This window comes from Saimiri boliviensis, chromosome 16 (assembly GCF_048565385.1).
Source record: "Saimiri boliviensis isolate mSaiBol1 chromosome 16, mSaiBol1.pri, whole genome shotgun sequence".
In the NCBI taxonomy this organism is placed as follows: domain Eukaryota; kingdom Metazoa; phylum Chordata; class Mammalia; order Primates; family Cebidae; genus Saimiri; species Saimiri boliviensis.
Window position 1 is genome coordinate 86664633 of NC_133464.1, and position 13980 is coordinate 86678612.

Here is a 13980-nt window from a genome sequence, read left to right on the forward strand (position 1 = left end):
CATGTTTGAGAAATAATGTGTGAAAAATACTTAAATTTATCCTTGTGGAACATACCCATTTGCTAAATGCTTGTTGCTCCTTTGATAGTTGAAATAAATGATATTAATGATACCTTGTTGGAAGTATTGAGATTTTAAGGCTCTAGCGTTTTGTTTTGTTTTGTTTTTTGAGACAATCTCACTCCGTTGCTCAGGCTGGAGTGCTGGAGCAATCTCCACTCACTGGAGCCTTGACCTCCCACGCTCAAGCAATCCTGCCACCTCCGACTCAGCCTCCCAAGTAGCTGGGACCACAGGTGTGAGCCACCATGCCAAGATAATTTTTGTGTGTTTTGTAGGTATGATGTTTCGCCATGTTGCCCAGGCTGGTCTAAACTCTTGGGCTCAAGGGAGTCTCCTACCTTGGCTTCCCAAAGTGCTGGGATTACAGGCATGAGTCACCCTGCCTGGCCTAGTCTTTTTTTTTTTTTTTTTTTTAATTACTTAAAATTTAGTTTATACTTCCAGTTTCGAACAGAAACAGCAATATATGTAATTATTATGTACCTCTTGGAAGATAATTACGCGAGAAGCAAAAGTGAGTTCTGTTCAGTTATTTAATCAGGAAAGAAAAAGCACTGGAAGAGAAGATGCTTGTTTCTTTACTCAGCCGCATCCCCTGACAGTGGCCACTATTCTCCAGATAGAAATCTGTGGGGTTTAAGAAAAAAATTATGTGTGTGTGTATGTGTAAGCATATGCCATTTCATTTTACCATCCTCATCTTTAAAAAGTCATGCTAGCTTTCTTCTAGTCTCTGGGAAAAAGTCTAGACTAGACCATTATAGATCAAACAATATTTCAGAAGCGAGAGAGAGTAGTTCCTAGAGCTTCCAGGTTTCCTGGGAATAGTCTCCTTGGCTGTCATTTTGTAGAATGTATTGTGAAGCATAGCTGATGCAGTGAATATTTGTAATTTAGTCTGGCAATATTTTGTTTCATATATGATAAAGTCTCCCTAATTCAGAACGAAGTGGAAACATTCTGTCTAATGAAATGAAAATTTTTGATTGTAAAGGTTTCTTTAAGAAGGAAAGATAGTCTTCCGTTTATACCACAGAAAGTTCAGAAACAACAAAGCAATTTTATATTTTGTACAGATTATTACAAATTCCAAAATAAAGGCCCCAAATGAATAGGTCTTACTGTATTTTGTCTAATGCCATGTATATATATATTGAAAGCTATAAGGAAAGCCCTTTCCCACTTTCTTCCTGAGAAATATAGAGACCAAAGAATGTTAAACAAAGAACAGAGAACTAACTTTTTCCAATATGTCACTTCATGGATAAAAAGTAGAGACAGAGTGGTGAAGCACCTGTTGCTTTAAAGGCAATAAACTAGTGAAATGTTTTAACAGAAGTCATCAGCTTTCAAAGATCTCTTTTATCCAGTTCACATCACTCATTGCTCTTAATTCCTTTGTCACATTTTTTACTGCATTACAAGTAATCCTTGAAATCCATGGAGCATTTTATATATAACTAGAACCATGTGGATGGTTCTCATGTGTTCAGCATAGCCCCAAATCCCAGCATTTCTTCTGCTCCTCTTTTTCCATATATTTAGTAGTAGATACAGGTTTGAGAAGCAAATCATGGTAATAGAGAGAATCCATCCCTCCACTCCCAGCACTTTCCACCTCAGAAGACTCTAAGTTGCATCTTGGGTAGGGATAGGATGACAGCCGTCAGCAGGCCCTCAGCAGCTCTTTGATCTCCACCACTGCATTCCATACCCTTCCTCTCTTCCTGACCAGCTCGTTCCTCAGGCAGCTGCTTCTCCTGCCAGTCCATTGGTTATTTATATGTAATTGTATACACTGCCAACTGAGTAGGTTTGTAGAAGCATCTTAGGAAATCTCTTTCAGATAAAAGTTAAGATTAATATTGTTTATTCCATTCCTACTGGAGTATTGTGTTTAACTACAGTAAGCGGTTTGAGGTGAGTAGGGACAAAAAAATTCTCTGCAGTTTTGTAGGTTGAATAGCAGCAGTGCTGTTACTCCCTTTGCACTGCTTTTACCTCCTCACAGAATATGTGAGGGCAATGTGTGCCTTTTCAGAATAATCTTAATTATGTCTAATCCTGTACTTTTTTTTTTTTTCTCCTTGTTAACTCCTTGGACAACAGTTTTTAAAAGGTTGAATCCAGCAATCAAGGCATTATGGTTCTAACCTTGTTTACATTTTCTGAGTAACTAAAATGGATCAGTTTCCTCCTGAGGTCCTCTAGAATTGTTCATACTTAGTATGCATACACATAGGGCAGCAGCAAATAGAGCAGCAAATTCAAGTCTTAGTTTCAATAAAGTTTATTTTCTATTACATGTTTTAAATAGATAATCTATTTGCTCTTTCTCTTTGTGCCTTTATTCCGCCTTCTATGGGATTTTGTTTTATAGCCCACATATTTTCTGTGGTGTTGATTCCAATTGTTACTGTTTCATTAAAGTGTTTTTAATTTTATAGTTTTCTCCTCTCTTTTATTTAGTTTGACCACCTCCCTTCTTATATATTTCTGTTGTCTTGCATCTTATCTTTGCTCTCTGTTATAAAGTCTATTATCTCTTTAATTTTCTATAGTTTTTTTCTCTTTCAGAATGTGCTTTTTATTATTTTTTTCCTCTTGCTCTTGCCTTCATTTGTCCTATAGAATTTGCTTAGGACCCTCATTAGGTTTTAAATAGATGCTCTAGCCAAGTACATTATTTACCCAAAACAATGTGAATGTATATTATTTTTCAGTACTGATCTAAGTACTCTTTATCTTTCCATTAAAATATTAGCTAAATAACGTAATAGCTTTTAACAACTGTTAGTCATTCAGCTGCCTGACGATCGAGAAAGAGCTGGGCTTTGGACGATTGCACTTGGAAACATGTCTGTGTCCTGGGTCTATACTCATCCCTCAGTGTCCACAGGAGACTGGTTCCAAGACCAACCTTCCACACCCCATTATGGATACCAAGTCCCTTATATAAAATGTCATAGTGTTAATATTTGTATATCACCGACAAATATCCTCCCATATACTTTAAATCATCTATAGATATTTATACCTCATAGAATGTACATGCTACATAAATAGATCTTAGACTGCGTTTTTTTGTGTTTTATTTGTACTTTTTTATTGTTGTTTTGCCATTTTTTCTTGTGTGCGTGTGTGTTTTTTCCTAGTATTTTTGATATGGGGTTGGTTGAACCACAGATGCAGAACCTTGGATATGGAAGGCCGACTGTACTGTTTGTACTGTTTGGAAGTTCTGCCTGTTTGGCTAAGTCGAAGTTTATCCCATTCCATAGGGTGGACTTTTAATTTCACTTTGTTTCTCCATTTCAGGGTACCTGCCAATTTAAGGAAGTATCCTCACAGTTCTCAGGTTTTAAATTACTGTAGCCATTAATACAGTACTTTTCTCTGCACAATGAGGCCATATTTTGCTGATACTGATTCTACCTTTAACAAGATGCAGGAGAAGAACAGTCAAGTGTTGGGTCTCTAGTGAGTGCAGTGAGTGAATGGAGCTTCAAGTTGCGTATTCTGTCCTCCTTTCTGGTCTGCCAAGTCCTTACAGATTGGGAGGTGTCAGTGACGGCACAACCCCTAGCCCATATGGTACCTTCGTGCAAATTAGAAAAAGACACCCTTTCCTCTGCGAATCTTACTGCCATTTGCTAGACAATTGTAGGATTACAATATAAATGGTTTGCTATAGAGTTCTGCAGTGCACACCCTAACAGTGAAGTCATTCAGAATTTCTGTCTTCTAGTTCCGTTATAGTATGCTAGTCTCTGAAAAAAGAAACTGGTTTTCAATCCTAGTGTTATCTTACAGGTTGGGCCAAATGTTCAGTATCTAGAAGATCATCTAGAACAAACTTAAAGTGAGAGGTTAGAAGCTCACTTCAGCATAGCTGTGTTTACCTCTTTTTGGTTGTTGTGGGGGGTTTTTTTGTCAGTAGTGGGAGGAGGAGGGAGTGAAAACTTCCACTTACTGCCTTCTTTCCCATTTGTCCTAGTAACCTTTTCATTTTGAGTTAACTCAGGAGGGCATATTGTACCTTTTTTTTTTTTTTAAAGAAAACTTATCATAAAGGACCTTCTCAGATTTTATTTCCAAGTAGATTCTTTTTTATTTATTACTTTTTTACTTGGCAGCTCCAGTTCAAAGAATCCAAGTGGATTCTTATATAAATTGAGAGTAAAAACCAAAATCCAAAGAAAAAAAAAAGACACTTAAAAAATTGGCTTAGGCAGCAGATTCTACAATAAATACCTGGAGATTTTGACTCCCTCTGGTGCTGATACCCTCTGTAGCCTTGAAACTAAGTAAGTAAGTACTCAGTACTTACTAGGATTTTAGACATGAGCAGCAACATTTATACTGAAATTTACATCTTATATAAATTGCTTAAAATTATGGTTTGCCTTATGATACTTTTTATTTTTATCAGGAAGTTTTTTAGCCCTAGGAGATTGTCCCATTTCTTCTGATGTCCTGAAATCCCTAAACTTGTATGTCAACATACTGAATTGTTATTCACATAGGTGCATTTCCTGAAAGTGATACCTCATTGTGACTGCTGCTAAACTAGTGATAAATTCTTTAAAAAAGTGTATGTTAGCATTATCCAAAAGATGAAAGCATTTGCATCATGTGGTCTAATTTTATTTGACATGTAATAGTATTTGACAGCCCCAAACTGTGTCTGCTTTTATTTTTCTGAAAAGACATTATGTTTCCACTCACAGCTCTAATTATTTTCTATATTTATGTAAATATAGCCCTGGTATTTTTATATAACATACATTCTATGAAGTACTTGGAATATGTAATAAAATCAGACAGTGATGTTGAACTTATATGGCATCCATGGAGTATGCAGCATGTAGTATATGTGAGTCTTCTAGGTGACTAAAATTAACCGTGTAAGCAAAAAACCATTTGTTTTTATTCACATTAAAAACAGCTAAACTGTATTTCATATTTTTCTACATTGTAATATTCCCTAATGATTAATTTATCATCATAACCATGAATAGACCTGGCACTGTTGATTGGTTGTAATAACATTGATGGGTCCAGGCAATTGCAACCATGTTTTCTATAAAGAAAAATTTTAAATCCCAGGACCCCCAAACTTAAGCCTAGAGGCTGAATCCTGCAACACCCCCTTTCAAATGAATGGCTGTTACTAACAGTATACTGGAGCCAGATCTTCCTGGAAAGGAAAAAGGCCTTAGGCGTGTGGCAAGGCCTACCCCACGGATTATTCATAAGTGAATTCTTTGTAGCCTCTCTTCAGCAAGGACATGCCAATTATAACTGTAGGTGTACAGTCTAAGTCTAGCTCCTAAAGTTAAAGTCTGTTCAGTTCCACACTGATAATGTCAATTACAAGTGTATCCCCCCAGGGCAGAACAAAGAAGAGGACGACTCCCTTTTTCTCTCCAGACACACACCTTATCTTCTGTCATGTAGATTCACTTGGGCACTAAGTCTCACAGGAATGTAACCATTTGCCTTACCCCTACCTGCCCCTCTTCCTACATGCCTTCGCCCATTTTAAGGAAATGTATAAATACTAAAACCTCCAGAAAAACAGCCACAGATGTGTTTGTAGCTTATGTATTTTCCGGACATGGCCTACGACTGGCTTAATAAACTCAATGATTAAAACTTACGTTCCGGTCACTCATTTTACTTGTCTCTATTTTGTATTATTTTTCTCTCCTGCCTCACTGTCAGGCTGTTAGATCTTCCTTCTGCCATTAGTGCATTTTAATCTAGCACTTAAAATTTAATGTTTTTAATATGGCAGGGTTTTGAAACTAACCAAGTTTATTAGATTGAAGTGTAGATTAAGAGTGCTGAATCATGATATCAGATTCCAATTCCAAATTTCCAAATAGGCTCCAGTGTCTATGTAAGATATGTTCTCTATTTTATAGATTAATAAAAGAAAAGGTCAAAATTCATGATCTTTGCAGTACAGTATGGCTGCTGTTCCTTTCCTTTGTCCATTTTTGTCACATACCCCAAAGACTCTCTATACCATGGATCTGGCTGCCCCAATGTCAGAGCTAACTTTATAATAGCTTGCTCTACTGTTGTTTCCTGTCTTGGCAAACTCCTACTCATCCTTTAAGATCCAGTTTAAATATCTCCTACTCTGTAATGCCTGTCTTACGTCTACGAGGCAGTTTATTGGTTCTCTGCCTTCTCATAGAATTTATGTATAGTTCTGTTAGAGCATTTGTTAAAATTATGACGATCATAATACTAATGGCTAACCTTCTAGAACATTTAATATGTGCTGGTCACTATGCTGCGTTTTATGTGTATATCTCATTGAATGCTCATTTAAAAAAAAAAACTTTGCAATAGGTGGTATTATTTTTTGCATTTCACAGATCAACTGAGGGATAATGTTGCCCAAGTGGCAGAACTAGAATTTAAATCTAGGCAGTTCGAGTCCCCTTTACTCATTTTTCAAATGAGTCGGCTGAGGTGCAGAGAGATCATCTGTCCAAGGTCACATACCTAATAAGTGACATAACTAGAATTTGAATCCCAAGCAGTTTGATTTCAGAGCTAGTGCTTTGAACTGTTTCTTTGCTATCCAACACTCCCCTTTGTAAGCTCCTCAAGGGGGAGACTTCATAGTATCTGTCTATATGTCCCCAGAACAATGACGCATAACAGGTCCTTAAATGTTTGAGAATGAATTAATGAACTATTTAACTGCCTGATATGTAAAACAATATTAAGCTTGGTATTTGTACTGTTACTAGATTTGATTTTTTTTTTATTTTAATTTCTATTTTATAGAGACTGGATCTCACTACATTGTTCAAGCTGGTCTCAAATAATGTGGATATTTTGATATCTATTAGAGCTCCTTATCCTCTCCATTCAAACTGATGTTCTAACTGTACTTACTTAAGTCTACAAGCCATTTCTTTACCTTAGCTCAGTTTACCAAGCCTAACCTACCACAAATACACCACAGTGAAAAAGAGACAACATGTTGAGATTAAAGTAAATGAGTACCCAAAGCAATATGGTTAGTTCAGGGAATATGAAAGGAGCAGCAACAAAAACAAACCAAAAAAGGGACCTGAAACCTAAAAGGGAAGAGAAACAAAACTGGGAAAAGAGAGAGCATTCACACAAGCTCACAGATGGGAGGAAGGAAGAAGTGAAGAAAGAAACAGAACAAATTAAGAAATAGTTCACATTTTCTGCCAAAGGCTTGTTGTAAACTGTGTTTTTAGTTGTTCAAAGTTATTTATAAGGGATAATTTGCCATACGTTTCCCTAGGCTGTACATTAGCAGCCTTTGGACCTTAGCCACTTGTACCCAACGTTTATCAGAAGTAGTTAATAAACAAACTGGTTAACCAAGCATGGTATGGAACTCAGAAGACCTGACTTCTGGTCCTTTGCACAGAAGTGTTGGAGTAGATGATCTCTAAGTCCCTTTTAACTCTTAAAATTCTATGTCGAGTGTCAGTTATAGTCCCAATATGTGTAAGGCACCAGGCCAAATGCTTTGCACAGCACAGTGAAACAAAGATGAAATTTATACTTCAAGAGTTTAGTTGAAAAATTAGACCAAAAAAGCTTGTTTTTTATTTCAGTGCATTCATGGAAATGATATAATAAGGCACCTTTTTTTCTTCTTGGGAACAATATTGTGGTTAGTACATTCTTGACCATTAAATCTATCCAGTACATCTGAGATTTGTTAAGAATTATTATAAACCTGAAGTAAAACAAGCTAAGCCTGACAGATGAATAAGGGGTTAAAAATGGTCTTGGGAAATTAATCTTCCAAATTATATGAAATAAGCATAAATATAGAATGCACATTGATTATATTAGTGATCTTTTAAAATGTACTTATAAAATTCAACTACTGTATAATAATGATGACCTAAATAAATCTATGTTGATTCATCAACTTGGAATTAGAAAGGCTCTGGTAATTTCAGAACAATACTTTTTTTTTTTCCTTTACATAAATTGTTGTAGCAAAGAAACACATTCAGTGCATCCTACTTACTTTAAATTTGATTGAACTAGGGAAGTAATACATACCATTTAGGAAATGGACAACAGTTAGCCCAGGGACTGAAGGATGGCTAATTCTAGTTTGGTTCTTTGTTATTTATTCTCTGAAGTCTAGCTTAAATCCTATTCTTTTCATAAAAACTTTCTCAACTGTCGTTACCCAGACACTGCTTTTTCTGTTTTCCTAATTTATATTATTCTAACAGGAGCTAGTAGAGGATAGTGGTTGAGGCAGTGGGGTTGATGTTATACTGCCTAAGCTCTCACAATCTAGGCAAGCTGGTTAACTTTCACAAGCTTTAAGTGTTTTGATTCTTTTTTTTTTTTTTTTTTTTTTTTTTTTGGTAAAATGAGGATAGTGTCCACTATTAAGTGCATTATGAAGATTGAGTGAGAACACGTATGTAAAGATGTTAGCACCCTGCTCTGCGTATATGACGTACTTAACAAACATTAGATACTATCATTAGTATTTACTGCTACAGAGTTGCCCCCTTGATTAAGTGTTCTGTCTCTTCCTAGAGTCTCCTCAAATTAATAAATGCTCAATTAAGTGTTTTCTTCAGAGAAAGTGGGACTTAGGATGAAGAGAGAGACTCTAATAGTAGGAGATGGTGACTTGGGGGCTTGCTTTGTATATTCAATAGGAAAATGGGATTATAATCTGCCATGGTGATGACCTCCAGATGATAATTTTGTACTCTATAAGCAGAGTGTGAGAGGTAGTGGAGAGGATTAGGAAAATGAGAGACATTGTTAGTGCTGACAGTGGGAGCTGAAAGGTTTGGGGGCAGGTTTGTTTAGACTATGGAGTAGCAGGAAGGAAAAGCTACCATACCAAAGTGAATTGGGGGGATGTTGATAGAGTTGTTGGAAGGTTTTACACCACACCATGTACTGGTAGACTTATGGCAGTGGGACAAATTTGGAGGCCATTTTTATGTAAGTGACCTTCTGAATTCATGGTCTGCCATTCAGTAACAGCTTCAACTCAGAAGCCAACCTCGGAAAGAAAGTGAGCTTTAGTTTCAATTCCTCTACCTTTTGTTGTTCACTAGAGCGGTTATTTACCCAAAATTGAAGGAATGACAGTTAATCAGCCTTTCAACTCAGTAAGGCACTTCCCTCAATAACGGACTCTTCTCCAGCCTCTTCAGAAATGTTATCCTGTGTGAGTTATAGGCATATATAAGCATATAAAAATGGTAACCATAAGATAGAGGAGTTTGTGCGGTCTAAACCTCCTATAAGAAAAACAGAATTTCTTTGAAAATAGTTTTTACACTCACTTCCAAGATGTACCAGCAGAAGCCTCCTGTAAGTACCAGCAGTGACAGGTGCTTGTAGCACAGGACACTCACCCCTTCTTCGGCAGTTGATTTGATTTGCCACACATCACTAGTGACAGCTCGGTGGCATTCTGACTGTTTATCTTTTAGGGCAAGATACCCTGATTCTGAACTCACTTGGGTTGGGTTGGCATGAGCTGTATCCTACTGAAAAAAATACCCCACCTCCCTCCTAGGTCCACTTAGACTTCTGCACGTGGAGTAAATAAAGCCATAATGGAGCCCATGAGAATTCCCAGGAGGCGAGCAGTCTGGATGGTGATGGAGGAAAGGGCCAGGCAGGCAGGTGAAACAGAATCTCATCTGGCCAAGGCTTGGCAAGATTGGATTTCCCAGGGGTTGAGTAAAAAGAGCATAGGGAAATATATTTTTTCAGTTTCTGAAGACACCGTGTGCATGCAGCTCTGACCTCCTACTTTATGGGACTCTGGCTGCTGCTCAGTTTTATCTGGGCAAGTGATATATTCCTGTAGGAACAACTGGCGGCAAAGCCTCTTTCTAAACGTTTCTGCTCCTTCCCCAGTCATCTTTGGGGCTGGCGGGTGGGACACACTAGTGAATAAGCACTGTGTGCCACAAGTTTTTATGCAGAGGATGGAAGGAAGTTTCGTTCCACAGGCACCAAGATAAATATAATTTTACAGCAATTAAAGCTGCTTCAGTGGGAGAGTTTCCGTACAACATTCTGTACAAATTCCTTCAATTTTTTTGGTTGTTTTTATTTTATTTTTTTCATTAAAGTCCATTGATCGTCACAAAAACCCAGGAAAAGACAACTAAGGAGAAGACAAATGTCCAACCAAGATCTAAGAACCCAGAGCTATGGAGGAGACGTCGCACTCGACTGCTGGCTGTGCACAAGGGGGCAGGAGGGGCGATCCCCATGGATCCTGGCCACTGTCGTGGGAAACACAGGAGGGAGGCCAGCCAGCTGGCTGGGTGGTTATGTTAACCACTGCATGATGACAGCATTGAGCAGGTTGGCTTCCTTCGGGGTCTGGCTCTTGTCAGCCAGCTCTTTGTTTGGGAAAGTAGTCATGAGGATAAAGCTGGTGGCAGCCATGGCCAGCCGGGCATCCACGATGAAGAGTCAGACGTCGCTGATCCTGTGGCTGTGATTAAATTTCTGCACCGGCCTCCCGCCGTCTGCAAGCCAAATTTGGATGTTTGTGGTAGGCTCTGATTCGTCAATTAAAATGGAAGAGCTGGCTTTGGCTTCATTTTCTGCCTGTTGGGCTGGAGAGCTGGTACTCAACACCTGCAGATTCTGCTTCACAGTTGTTCTTTGACCTGCTGACTTGTGACTTGCAGAAACTTGGGTAGTAGTCCTGACCTGGTAAAGATCCTCCACCACCCCTGTAAGTTTGCTTCCTATGCAGGTTTGGGAGAGGAGGGCCGCTGGGCTCTTGGATGGAACCCTTTCCCCATTAAACAAACCAGAGACTTAGAATCCATGCTGACTCAGGATCTCCTGGTTTGGAATCATAATGTGCCTCGATCCTCTTTCCAAGCAGGCCTCACCAGTCTCTTTCTCTTTCCTGCTTCACCCCTGCAATGAGCCAAGAACCAACGCTACATCCACCTAGAACTGTGGAAGGGCTTGTGGTTTCAACCAAGACCCATCCTGAGAAAGGGACTTGGCTTGGTGCTTTTGATCCCAAAGTTCCCACATTGGCAGTGGCCTGCTGGGACAATTGCCTCTGTCATGTTGTTCCCTCCAGCAGGTGGAGATTACTGTGGAACCTACATATGGGTCTGGAAAAACTGTACACTGTTGTCACCTTGACCGTTAAAAACCAGAATGAGGAAGAAAATAAAAAGAAAATAGTTTTTATGTCTTGTTGTAAGAGAATGGAAGATTAGTGTTTTTACTTCTTGATGAGATTCGATATTAGTTAGGACCAGAAAAGGGTAAGTTTCCTACAAGATAAAAGACAACCAGAAGAAACACAGAGTTGATGGCCTATTTTGTTATGGAACCAGTAGAAGACACAGATAAATGAGTAGCTGACCTTTTTTAGTTGGTTGAGGTTTGGAAAGAAGAGCTTGTTTATTTTTACAAAAAGGATTAAATTGTTTTGCCAGCCATGAACAACTTAGATATCAGGAAATTTAAAAGAGACAACATTCACTTAGGAATATGAGAATATAATTTTTTTCTGTATGAACTATTTGTTAATCTTATTTATTAGTATAATAGATATAAAAAGTATCTAAACAGTGTATATGCCCATATTCAGCTTATTTCAGTTCTCTAATATATGCTGTATTCTCTCTTATGTAAATCTAGGACTTGGTAAATGCCGTGACCTTCACTGAGAATACTCTTAGCCACCCTCTCATCCCTATCTCAGCCATATACTTTCTTATAAATTCATTGCCAGAATGCTTAGTACTTTCTGATAGGAATTAGTTTATCTACTGTTGTCTTCCTACAGATATTTAATAACAATTTGTTAAATAAAATGGTATATCTATTGCTACGTGTATTTATATTTTACTATGTGTGCATGTATATTTGCCTCGTATAAAATGTTCAGAAAGTATCAGTAAAGTTTAGTTTTCTGATTACTGGCATAAGTATGGACTTACATGATTAAAACATTCGCTGGCCGGGCGCGGTGGCTCAAGCCTGTAATCCCAGCACTTTAGGAGGCCGAGGCGGGCGGATCACGAGGTCAGGAGATCGAGACCATCCTGGCCAACATGGTGAAACCCCGTCTCTACTAAAAATACAAAAATTAGCTGGGCGTGGTGGTGTGCGCCTGTAGTCCCAGCTACTTGGGAGGCTGAGGCGGAAGAATTGCTTGAACCCAGGAGGCGGAGGTTGCAGTGAGCCGAGATTGTGCCACTGCACTCCAGCCTGGCGCCTGGCGAAAAAGTGAGACTCTGTCTCAAAAAAAAAAAAAAAAAAATTCGCCTTGAGTTACTTTTGTAGTAGTCATTTAAGGGGAAAGAAAAGGAAAGGCATAGGGGGAGGTAGGGGTACAGATCATTGCAATATTGTTGATATTCTGTACATGTGCAATACTCTGGTAGGCACAACACAAAAGATTTGTAAAACCAGCTGCTCAAGGAAGCCTATTATCTAATTAAGCGTGAGAATTCGTTCTGGTCAGAGAACTGAAATCAGCCAAAAAGAAGGGGTTGGCAGCTTTGAATTTGGAAGTTTTTCCCATTTCAATTCAAGTCAGCAGTCACTGAACATTGCCTGTGTGTCAGGGAATTATAGGATCAGTATTAAGTGTGAAAAGTAGGTGCTAAGTCCAGGAAGGATACCATAGTCACGTTAGAGCTAACCCCAGGATGCAGTTAGAAAGCAATCCAGGATGAAAGCCTGCTATTGGATTTCACAGATAATATGTTCTTGAATCAAGAGTCATGCATTGACTAAGTCTGGGAACTGCTGTATCATCTTCCTCCAGTCTCCCTAGTTCACAGTGCCCAGTCATGTTAGGAGGATAGTGTGGTATTGAAAAGATTAAAACCCTTTAAGTCAGACCTCGTTTTTTTAGCCTGCCTCTGCAATTTACCCTTCAGTTTCTGTATCTACTGCTGTATCTACTGTTCAAAGTTATTGTGAGGATTAACTAATCTATGTGAAGTACTTAATTAGTACAGTGCCTAGCACATAGAAGGTGCTCAGTGAAAAGTTCATTATAAAGATTTCAATACTGTCTTCATTAGCACTTAGTCAGGGTCTAAGTCCTACTGCCTGAGGTGCAGACTCGTCCACTACAATATTTTACCCATCCTTCTAGTTCCTTCTACCCATTGTTCTCTCACATTTCTGAAAACAGCTGTCTATCTAATATGTCATATTTTATCTTTATGGAAGCACAACTTTACATGATCTGTTGCCCTCCTGTCTCTCTTCCGCCACTCTTTTTCCTCAGTCACTCTGGTAATATTGGCTTTTCTGCTGTTCCTTGACCAAGCTTTTTCCCACGTCATGGATTTTCTGCTTGCTTAGAACACTATTCCAGGGAGCCCAGTACACCTAACTTAGTCTCTAAATGTTACCTCTTTAGAAAGACCGTCTTAATTATCTTAAGATATTACCACTTTATCCCTTTCTTATCCTGCTTTATATTTCTTTGTAGTGCTTCTTACCATTTTATTTATTTTTTATTTTATTTTTTGAAACAGTCAAAACTTTTTTTTTTTTCTTTTTTGCAATGGTCTGTCACCAGGCTGGAGTGCAGTGTGCAGTCTTGGATCAGTGCAACCTCTGCTTCCTGAGTTCAAGCAATCCTCCTGCCTCAGACTCCCAAGTAGCTAGGATTACAGGTGCCCACCACCATGCCCAGCTAATTTTTGTACTTTCAGTAGAGACGGGGTTTCACCACATTAGCCAGGATGGTCTCAATCTCCTGACCTCGTGATCTGCCCACCTCAGCCTCCCAAAGTGCTGGGATTACAGGCATAAGCCACCGTACCTGGCGTGTTTTACATTATTTTTTACATTTATTCATTAATTGTCATTTTCCCTCTTTGGAATATCACATCCCCA

At 38.6% G+C, this 13980-nt stretch overlaps 1 protein-coding gene across 1 annotated transcript in view; it reads left to right on the forward strand.

Moving 5' to 3' along the window:
* The window catches only part of MICU2 (mitochondrial calcium uptake 2), a 103718-nt gene that overhangs the window by 25012 nt on the left and 64726 nt on the right, over positions 1-13980 (forward strand). The gene's annotated exons all lie outside the window — the stretch shown is intronic.